Here is an 11959-nt window from a genome sequence, read left to right on the forward strand (position 1 = left end):
GGGTTTCTAAATCGCCAGATTACTTAAAGCTATTCCACACTTACTGCTATTGTATATGATGCTGCTGTGCACGTAGTGTAGGCCTCCAGTCATGGCGCCGCTGCAAAAGACTCGTGACTCTGCGGTCCTGACCCGGAGTACATGTCAACGGAAGAAGTTTGCCACTGGCCGGATGTTGCTGCTGCCAGTGTGTGAGGTTGGGACGTTAATGAAGCATAAGCACCGCGTCCATGCACGCGCCCATAGATATTATAAATAGCGTGTGCCGATGCGAAATGCCCCATTCCAGCCATACTGCTCGGTGCATGATCGCGCCCGCGAGCCCGTTTCATCTTTAACCGCCTGCTCTACGGCCAGGCATTCCTGAAGCCAGCCGCGCCGGCAGGGCTGGTTTCCGATGACATAAGCCCGTCTAAAGTCAACACTGCCGCCCGTTTGGTGGTCGAGCCGTCCATAACAAACCAACGCCATTGGACCCGGTCCAAACGGCGTTCATGGTCCGAGACAATGGCGTATTACACAGGCGGCTCGACTTTCGCGCCCCCTCGGCGAACAGCGATCTTCCCCGGGAGCGTTCTGTGCCTTTCCTCGGTAGAGTTTATGAATGAACGGCCAAGCGGAGGGCGGGTGGGCGGAGCCTGAGGGAGGCGCTCGGTCCTGATTGGTGGGCTGCGTGACGTCAGAGGTGGGAGCATTGTGAAGGCGTGAGAGTCGGTTCTACTGAGCAAGGGGACGTTGTTTGGCACTTGCTAGCGTATCCAGCGTGCCCTTATGAGCTACTTAGGCTAAGCAGAGTTAAAGCGATGTGCGTGAAGAAATCCAAGATACGATGAGCCAGCGGCTTCACGGCGCCTACACGATATTCGTGTGATGTGAACGCCTTCTTACATCATTCACCGCAATTCATAGGGTACCTCTGAAATTTATACACGAACGGCAATCTTTTGATGCTATATTCGTATCACTGCATGCATTACTGGTTGCTTACGATAACAATGACATTTACATAGAAGGAAAACTATCGTGAATGCCGGCTTGGCATTTTGCGGTAATTCTCTGATTGCGCTTGGGCTGCCCTGCGGCAGCGAACGCTTTCCGAAGCGCGGGTTGTAGTCAGCGACGCACCACATGCCTCTTCGTGGACGCAAGCAATGTCAATGACTCTGACAAATCCAGTTTTAGTGATGACATGCACAATGACCTTACGACCTTCCAGACAACTACCATCTACCTGGACTATTTACCATGCGTTGTCCAAGACCCAAGGCCAGGACCTGGGCTTCGCATTGGAGCCGTTTTTGCACATGAAGGCTGCTAAGGTAACTGAGAAGCGTTCTCAAAGAACTTATGTCATCATCTCGTGAGAGGCCCTGATATATCTCAGAGGGCAAGACAGCTCCAGGGTTTAAAAGCGTCAGCATCCGCACAGACACCAGTGGAGTCTGAACGTACTCGAAATACAACAATGTTTTCCCCCAACCACCAACCATGCATTACGCGATGATTTCATGCGGGGTATTACCATGTCATTGTCTGCGATATTTGTGACTATTTCACGACCCTATTTTCATAAGCACTAGTATATTGTTTGTGCATTTCGTATTATCATCATACCTTTCGAAGCATATATATTATACGCTTCCATTTATATCTATCCTATGTTTCGAATTATATTTTCATAACTAATATTGCTGCCATCTAACGAGCGTTTCACAACATGGAGGAACTGCTACAGTTCTCAATGCGCCTTTTATTTCGACTGGCATTGTTCAAATCTCGGAGTAAATGCAATCGCTTTACAGGCATTCCCCTTGTGAGTGCAATCACAACTTAGACACCTTGGCATTCATTCCTAGAACCAGCTCGTTCCGTAGTCTTTATCAGTAATGCGCCGTACACTCAAAGTAAAAGTACAGACCTTGCGAGCCTACGAGGTGGTACAGGCAAATGAGCTGGGCTGAACCGGTGTACAAGAACGTCACCTAACAAATTCTGTCTGCACCATATCAAAGCTTTATGAAATGTCCCAGAGCATTTGTGTCACGTCAGAAAAGAGTTATGATGCTCTTCATGAACCTCTGTCGCCCAAACTGAACGGTAATAGTCAACAGTAAAACCAGATAAAATACAAATGCTACAGACTGCAAAGACAACTAAGCCGATAATAGAATGCCAAATACGTTATTGGCCTGCTAATTTCATTTCTTGGTTGTACCGGGTTTTAGATTAAATTCAGTTCATCTTCGAGAGAACCTGATAGCTAATGGACACTGAGACATTCCACGACCCCCTCATGACAAGTGGTATCTGGCTGTTGGGTAAATGTTCATGCAATGAAAGATTTCTCGCGATAGCACCAACGATTATTGGGTGGATGGGCTGGACGTGATTTCCCCATGTTGGGACACTGATTCAAGTATTTCTTCATCACCTGGTGTAGCTGTGCCATGGCGTTTCGCAGCGCACCGGTTTGCCACCCAATGTTCGGAACCTCGCGAAAAAAACATCTCCAGTCCCAGCCAGTGGCATACGGAGTGGTGGGGCGGTGCTTAACAAGACCGCCTGCCAAATCACAACCCAACAGCAGCCATCCACACAGGCTGAGCTGCGAATGATTCACGTGGGTTTCAGTCATACAAGGAGGCTTGGAAGCCAAAGCCAAACCAGAGACAGATGCGGACTGAAGGGCTGAGTTGACCGGAAGTTGCGGACTGAAGGGCTGAGTTGACCGGTTGGAGACCGACCGCTGCATCTCGACCCTTGGCAAACACTGCTTTTGACTATCTCGAGGTGGGCTAAAGGAGGCCAGCCAGTCGCGCGTCCGACATGACGCGTCCCCCCTGTACCAATCGCGTGGTGTTCGCGCGCCCTTTTGGGGTCAGCGTGGCACGCGCCGTCCTCAGCCCTATCGAAGGCGCACCGGGTCCCGGGCGAGCGCAGTCCTAGCAAACGTCCTCACCCTTTCCGGCACGGTCTGCCCTCCCTCCCGACCCTACCGAAGGCGCACCGGGTCCCGGGCGAGCGCAGTCTTAGCACACGTCCTCACCCCTTCCGGCACGGTCTGCCTCCCTCTCGAGCCTGTCGAAGGCGCACCGGGTCCCGGGCGAGCGCAGTTCCAGCGCACGTCCTCACCCTTTCCGGCACGGTCGGCCCTCCCTGTGGTGCCGCGGGCGTGACGCCAGCCTCAGGGTACGTCATCGACCGAGTCAGCGATGACTGGAGCTGGCCACGGGCGCCGCGTCTCGCTGTCGAGTCCACCCGCACGTGGCCCGGGGGACGGGCTGGGGACGGGCGGGCGGAGCGGGGTCACAGAGGTCACGTCGGGCCTCACGAGGCGACAGAGACCGTCGGCGACGCGAGGGCAGCGGCCGGACCGGCTAACACGCGCTTCGCTGCAAGATGTCGCAGGTCCTCCAGAGACGCTGCCGCAGCTTTTTATAGTCGGCATTGGCAGACCCATCGACCAAAGAGGCGCTAAGCCGGCCGGCTGGAGACCCGGCCAGAGCCAGACGGGTAGGGCAGAGCCAGAGGGGCTGTAGGCCTGCTGGAGACGTCGCCAGGGCCGGCGGCGTGTGTGTGGGGCGGGGGCGAGGCGGCAAGTCGGCGCGTGGCAGGTGGCGGGCCGGGTAGTCGCCGGCAGCTGCCACCGCCGTTTGAATTCCGGCGTCAGGGCGACGCGGACATGTGGCCAGCAGGGCCCCTCTCCGGCCGGCGTCTGACGCCGACTCCTCTCTCTCGCCCCAGGCCGCGGCACGCGCCGACACCTGCAGATAACCGTCCTGCACGCGGCGGCACGCTCAGCCACATGTGATGGGAGGAGGACACGCACCGGCAGGAGGCAACCGCCAGCCTTATGTTCAGCGATGTGGAGGATTGAAATGCTGGATTGCCCAAGCCGGATGGCAACCCAGTCTTGAGGATTACACATGTATTTGAGATCAACTTTTGTAGCAAAAAGAAAGAAATGTGGTTACAAATCGGATTGCGCATAATTGTAGCTCTTGCAATGCAGCGGGATTAGAATAATTTTGATTTGAAAACGCTCCTTGTAATATATTTTTGTTTTTTTGGTAAGACTTCATAGCCAAATGCATCAAACAGCTCCTTTGTGCAGTCTGAGAGCATGCAGTGTCCGAAAGTTTTGTTGGCTTTCTTCTCGTCAACATCCGCATTTATAACGCATTTTTCCTTGCTCACTTATTCTGACACATAGCATTCAATGTTTTACGAGCTAAACGCCTGCATGAATGCTTCTGCAGGCACAAAGTACCTCACTTCAGTCCAGATTCCTTGCGAGGGAGGCGGAAACTTAACAGATGACTCGTTGGTGAAACCACTGAGCCGAGACATGAACTTGAGTCATGGGTAAAACACGGGTCTTCCAGTGGAGGAAAGTGCTTTATTTAATGCACTCTTGTGCCTACATTTAGTTTCAACCTCCTCCCTAAATGTCCGGCGTTCGGCAAATTGCAAAGGCTCAGCTAGGGGGGCCTAGCGCGTGACAACAGTAAACAGGAAGCTGCGAATCTATTTTTTTGGGGGGGGGTTGTGGGGGGAGGCGCGTCGACTGCGGATGGTCATTTAGTTTCAGGATTTTGCGAGTACTCCTTCCCCACAATACGCACCGCGAGTGTGGCCCCTGCCAAAGCCCGTCGGTAAAAGTGCGCATTTGCCACTCACTTCGCGACGTTTCTACATTCACAGACGGCTCAGCGCCAGTTGGATGGACCCTCGGCTTGTGGGTCGAAGGGCTGGTAAATTGCTCCAGAACATTCATTACATAAGTTGCATCAGTCACGGGCGACATCTTGCACCCGTGGGCCTGCGCCCTACCCCTAAATATGACTATGCAATCCCTCTTACCTGCTGTCATCCACGATGCTGTTTCAAACGCGGCAACATGCAGCGCAAGATCAAAGAACCCCGCCGAATTTCTCTTCAAAGGAGCTTTGTCCATGTCGCCGTCACCCCACGATAGTCGGGGGCGCTTTGTGCGGGTAATCCCCGGTGAAGACGGCATGCTGTCCAGCCAATCTTGCCCTTCGGCGGAGCTGAGCCGCTTGTGGACTCTGCGCTCGGCTGCGCAAGGCAAGGAGTTAAGAGAAGCGGACCGGTACTGTGTGCTGAACCTAATTATCCGGGATGTACTAAGTGAGCAGTCGGCCGAGCGAACGAAAGGGCCAGCCATCAAACAAAGTGATGTGGTGCTTGTATCAAGGCTATCAGAGTCGGTGCGTAAATAAGCCTCGATTTCAAACGGATCTGACTTTCGCCAAAATACTCTTCAAATTGCAAGTACAGAACACTAGACGTTTGCATTGGCAAGCGGACAAGGAAGTGTACAGTTGTGGCCAAATAAAAAACAATCTTGTTTCCTTACTTTAGCCATAACGATACGCAAGGACGTGTACACTTGTGGTCAAATAAAAACAGCCTAATTTCCGAAAACCTGGCATCATTCAGTGTTGTTGTTTTATGCTCCACATGCTGATGATTGGCAGCACTCGCTGGCTGCATCACAAAGGCGTAACACAGCCGGCCGGGTACACAGACCGCGGCGCAGCCTACCATCCTATCTCCCCATGCCCAGCCCCCAGCGACAGCGCAGCCCGGCCGTCCACTGGCGCTCACTCGGCCACGGCTCACTCGCGGACGCGCCGCCGCAGCTCCCACCCTCACCTGGCCCTCACGCGATCCGCTCCGACGCCAAGACCGCCGCCCGGCGCCGATCGAGCCCCCGTGACGCGGCGTCAGCAGCCCCGGGCAGTGGCGGCGGCGGGGGACCGGCGCCCGCCGCCGCCGCCGACAGGTGGGCAGCGGCCGGCCTTGGTCCTCACCTGGCCGCCGCCGCCCGGCGCCAATTAACGGCGTGTGATTAGGGCGGCCCGCGCCGCCGGGTTCAGTACCGGCGTCGGCCGGCGGCGGCCGGCGCCGCCCGCCACCGGGCCCCCATCTGAAGAGAAAGGCTTCGGCACTGTGGGTGACCGACTGATGCGGCGGAGAAGGCCAGAAGGCGGCTCTGATGGTTTCGTCAGGCGCAGTTAGGGTCAGATGCACGCCTAAGAATATGCGCACTGCGTCGAGCTTTTTTCGAGGTGCTATAACCGTGACTGGCATCCATTTATGCAGACGCAAGTAATGCATCATGCTTTTGCTATTTTCGTCCGCCGGTTTCATGAAGGCGGACGTCAGCGGTGCGGTTGATGCCGCTCCAGCGAGGCCGTCTGCCGCTGGGGGGCACCGTGCTCACCCCACGTCACACCGCCGCAGGGCTCAGAAGCGTCACTCGGGAACACGCGGGGGCTCCCCGACCCCCAGCGGCGTCACGATAGGGCTGCGTCCGGACGGCGTGACCCCGCTGCGGGTCCATGCCCGGTATTCGGCTGCTGTTCGGGGGTGGTGACGGCATCGCACGCAGGCGACCGGCAACAGCCAATCAGAGCTCGGCACGCCGACGAGCTGACCTCGGCTGGCCAGTGAGCTCTGCCGAACAGCGGGGACGCGCCGTCGGGTCGGGCTGCAGCCGCCGAGCTGGGCTGGGGTCGGGGGTGGCTCATGACGACCAGCCCTGAGGCTGCCGTCGGGGAACCTGCTGGCCTGTGGGGAGGCACCGCGGGATCCAGATCAACTGATGACTTCCTTGACCAAACAGTGATCGTATACAGCAAATCAATGTTGACATGTGGGAGTCCCAGTTTTACCTTTGTGTCGGCTTAAAGTTCAAGGCTTGTCATTATCTTATACAGACGTCTGTGTTCTGCGGGGTTTTTTCTTTTTGTGTTTCTGTCCCGCGCAAAGATAATCATACCAGTGGTCATGACAGTCTTTTTCCAGCCACGGATCAGGGGTTGACCCAAGCCGCAACTCAAAGCCCTGCCCAAAACTCGCCTCACTAGTTCACCAGCAGACAACGACGGAGTCTGTCGTGTCTCTGGTCGAGCGGACACTGTCACACCAACGCCGCCACACCGCTTTACAGCGGTCACCCCGCCCAGCGCCCAGCGCCTTGCCGTGTCAAGTGAGCACACTCGCACGTGCCGCACCGAAGTCACGTGTCACGTGGTCTGCCCTCACCACGTGGCGCGCCAGCCGCGAGGCATGCACGACCCGGCGCGACGCGCGAGCGTCTTCTAGGAGCGTCGGATGGCGCCCGGCGCCGCCCTGTCCCCTGTCAGCACGCATAGCTGACGGGCTCGCCCCTCGGCCGGCCGCAACAGCTGTCCTGCCGACGGCGCCACCCCGCCGCCCCAGAGCAGCTGCCGCGTGGCGGCGCCGCCCCGCCCGCCCCCAAACAGCTGGCAGCCAGCGCGCCGCCGCGGCCCGGGGCGCCGGCAGATGTCAGCCGCAGTGTCAGAGCCGTCCCTCCGGCCTCCCGCCTCCTCCGGCCGTCCCGATGGCTCTTTAATTTGGGACGCGAAGAAATTAGATTTCAGGTGAGTGTCACGCCCGATGTAAAAACGGTCAAGGGCGCGCTAGCAAAAAGGCCCCTTTATGGGTTTCAGTAAAGAGGTCGTTTGACCAGATGATGTCATCTCGTAGGGAGGTTCGAAGATGATCTTCGCGATCGCTTAAAAAGTGTGGTGATGTTATACTTCTGTTCTCGTTATCAAGCAGATAACCCTCTTCAATTCTAAAGCACTATTCATGTAATTCGTAGCGCCAGAGCCTTACAGAGGCATCCTTGTGTACAGGGGCGTCACACTATAGACTTTCGGGGAGGAGGGGGGTCTGAACCCTACTCCAGTGCTCTTCTGAGCCCCCTCAACGTATATGAGCAAGGAGGGAAAACTGGGCCAAATAAGTGCATAACAATTATGTTGGCAGATGGTATACTTGCTAGCAGGTACCCTAATACATTACTATTATATCTAATATATTACTAAACATAAATGACATGCAATTTTTGCACCAAATGGCATCTTGTGGGTACCTAATGTGTTGGCCATTCTCAAGGTCCTATAAAAAGTCATGCCAGCTTCTTTAGACGTTACTTTTTCAAATGATAACGCTTGGATTGGGGGTTAACATCAATTCACTACAATATGTGGCAACTTTTAAAAGTACAGAGTGGCGGAGATATAAGTTAACACATGTTTCCTTCGCAGTGGCGAGTGTATTTGTCGCATAATCGTGGCTATGGTGGTTATACAACACGATCAGCGACAGGGGTAGTCACGTATGATCCATTACTAATATGCACTAAGATGCGTTTCGTGAATTACACCTAATTCTAGGCTTTTCACAAAAAGGCAGCACACATAAACTCGAATCGGAAGTCATTCCTGCACAGGAAAATAATTATGAGTCTACGAAAAATTAAAAGAGCTTTTTCATTTAAACACCGAGGGCGTAAATTGAAATAGTAAAAATCCGGGGAGAAATCAGGTTTTCGGGGGTAGGTTAGGTCAAGCTTTTCGAAGCTGATTCCCCCCCCCCCCCATCGATGACAAGGCGGCAATCCTGCTTGTGTACATAAGTGTGATGCGTCACAGTCATCATATCGTCGTTTTTGAATGTCGTTGCTTGAAATGGCGAAATAAATCGACCATCACATGCATCACCAAGGGATGCCAGGCACACTTTTGCCAGGCAGCGTTATGATTCAGCCGCGGTAACGCAGCGGAGAAAACATGCAAGACCGCACAGTGTCCTGACGCTGCACCAAAGAACGGCTAAAAGTAAGAGAGAGACCAGATGTAGTTGAGCTCTCGGATTTAAGTGTTGCTATACAAGTCAAATAGACTATCGGCAGATCCCTAAAGTTCAGACCCAATGCCTTGAGCTGGTTTCTCACTGGTTTTGTTTTTCATTGAGGTACTTCCCTGCGGGATGTGTCGAAGGTCGAAACGAAATGCTTCACAACATGATGTCTCTCAGTTCGGGGTCCTCCGTTGAAGGAAAGTTTTACGCTTCTGATCACACATTTGACAGAAAAAAGATTGGAGCACACAATTTCGCATCATATTGCTCACGGAGGACGGAGCTAAGCGTCACAGAATCCCCGTGTGATGGGGAGGGGATATAAGGGGTCGGCTCTTGCACACGTTAACACTTTCTTTAAGGCTTCGTACTCCCATGCATCAATATTTCACCCAGAAACTAGTACGCAAGCTCCAGGCTAGGACATAATCAATGGGAAGGACAAAGGGACCGTCCCCCTTCTCCCTGAGACAAAAGGCTCACACTAGGTACTGGGCGGTTTCACAGGACTTTGGTAAACAAACTCTCATGATTTTTGACAAAATTGACGTTCGCCGTCCTTCCACTCACACGGAAATTTATTTTAGCTACGTGCCTGCCCCAAGGCATGTCTAACGATGAGGGCGTGGAAAGCTGCGATCGCCTGGCAAAGCCGATCCGCCTAAAAAACCGTATCGAATCTTCCCTGTGATTTCATTTGTTCCTGCTGTACAGCCTCTCATCTTAACAGGCGCGCGGCCGAATACCCTTCGCTCGAGTAGGCGGGGCTCAAATTGAGTCCTCTGAGATTTCAGAAACTAAGAGAGCTAGAGACACCAAATTTACAGGGTGTATCGATTTGTACAGGAACTCACGGAAGTCAAAGTTCGAGGTTCATAGGTCATGACCTTCGAGTCAAATAAGATCAAACAAGGTCAAACTTCAGTTTGGTGTCTTTAGTGCCCGCAGAACCCAAATACCTGTTCTAAGGAAAAAGTGGCAAGCTCACTTTAGGTCAGTGACCTTGCTTGACCTTTCAAAGGTTATGATGACCTAAAGCATACAAGACTGCTTTGAGTTTTGCATTTGAGTAGGCGACAAAGATCACGCTCGGCAGCATGTTCTTAAAAACAAAATGCTGACCTAGGTCACTTAAGGTTAGTGACCTATCATGACCTTTAGGAAGTACAAGGAGGATGCATAATGCGTTTGCTCTTGTCAATAAATTTGAAAAGAGCACCAAAAGATATCATATACAGAAAGCCCTAGAGCAATAAAACAAGCTGGTTTTGACCTTGGTTTATCGTTCATACCTGACCCTAGGTCAGTGGCATCTGTTCATTCTATTGTTGTGTTGCCTAAGAAAGTATCTCAGAGATGTATGGCCTCGTCTAACGCTCCGTTGTTGCATCAGATTGGACGATTCCCTAGAAATTGACTTCGCTGAATCCATGGCCTGACTTAAACCTGGCGTAGTTCAGCGGTCTTGCAAGGTACCTCCAAATTTTGGATACCAAACAATCCGATATTACATTGTCTACAGCTATGCAATATTCGGCGCGGTTACGCCGCGCCCTTCGGAAATTAATCCAAAAAAGTCTTTGGGGAGTGGGGTCAAATTGACCTCTCACCCGTGCGCGTGTTAACGAGTCCAACTGGTCCCCACGGACCTGAGCAGAGCTCCTGCGGCGGAGCTCGTCTAAGGAGCACCCTTTCCCTCTCGTCCTAAGTAGCCTAGCTGATCTCATCGCGGACCTCAGCAGAACTGCTGCTGAGCTGAGCAGGAGCTGCCCTGCTGTAGACTTCAGCGGGGGGCTGCTCTGGCGGGCGTCAGCTGCTCCTGTCCGGCCTGTGGTCACTGCTCTCACCTCCCAGGACAGACGGCAGGCGGAAGAGACGCCCGCGTTCGGGGCGGAAAGAGGGGGGGGGGGACACAACCAAGGTCAACAGACGGGCGGACATGACCGCGGGGCAGGTGCCCCATCCCGCCCCACGGCATGCCCCCCGGCGATAAGGGGGGGGGGGACGCCGACCGCCTGTTGTCAGCTGACCTGTCGCCGCCCACCTGTGATCTGCCATTGTTTCTGAATTCTGTACATGCCTGAGCCAAGTAATGGCGCGCGTACGGGAGCTCTCTCACGCCCCCTCTACTCCACCGCGTCCCACGAGCTTCCGGTATGGAATGACGACACGCTCAGCCAAGAGGGTTTCTGCGGCCGGATATTTCACCAGATGGCGTGGTGCCACAGGGTAAACCTTCGCTGGGGAAGCCCACGGATCTTGCGGTGACACCGGCCAGACTTTCCGAAATGTTGGTCATATGGATAAACACACATCTATCGGAGGTTTTTATTTGGTTACAACAATAGACGTGCTATTGCGTTAGTCATCTATGACGCTTTCTTAAAGGGGTAACGTGCAGCTGCGTGCATTATTGGGGAGTGGGAATAGAAGAGTTGTAATAACTCTTACGCCGAGCTTTCTCATGCCATTGCGATTACGCAATCCCTGGCGATTACGCGAACAGCTGTAATCGTTAGCGATGTCTGAAACGGAAATTTTTTGGATTGCTTGCATTGGTTTTTTAGTCAATGACTTCTGACTGGACTCTCTTCATGCGACACGACTGTCCCATCCTGGGATAAATTGTCGTATGGTGGGGAAGCCCTGTTGATGTTTTTTTTTTGCGTGGTGTAGGTGGGCTGCGTTGCAAGCATGTTTAACTTGATATGATGTTTTTTTGCATAGTGCAGGTAGGTTTCATTGCAAGTATGGTCAACACAATGCGATGCTTAAAAGTTTCGGCGGTTTCGTTATTCGTCGTGATTGATGCGTGCAAAAGTATGCTCTTTCACTCAGTTAAAGAGAATGTTTCGCATTTGAAAATATTAAAGCAAGCATCATATATGATGAAACAAGCTCACTTTTAGCCATTTGCGTGTTGTTTAAGTGGAAAAGACTGCTCCAGACAGCACAATGCTCTGTTCAGTAAATATGCTCCTCGATGCGGCATGGTTTGATTACGTCATCGTACTTTGTACAACATTCATTGAGAGCCAATTGACTGCCGTCATATCTGCAAAATGCGCTCACGGAAGCCATGTATGAACGCACTGACAATTACATATGTTTGGCCTTGATCACCGCATGGCTTATGGAATGATTTGAATGACGCCATGAATGCCAAGGTGTCTTTGAAATACTCTCCCCAGTATACCTTTCCACATTTTTGCGGTCTTGCAGCTCAGAAACTAGAGGGGACTAGGTCTTAAGAACGACA

This window comes from Pollicipes pollicipes, unplaced genomic scaffold, assembly GCF_011947565.3.
Source record: "Pollicipes pollicipes isolate AB1234 unplaced genomic scaffold, Ppol_2.1 Scaffold_2555;HRSCAF=2994_pilon_pilon_pilon, whole genome shotgun sequence".
NCBI classification, from domain to species: Eukaryota; Metazoa; Arthropoda; class Thecostraca; order Pollicipedomorpha; family Pollicipedidae; genus Pollicipes; species Pollicipes pollicipes.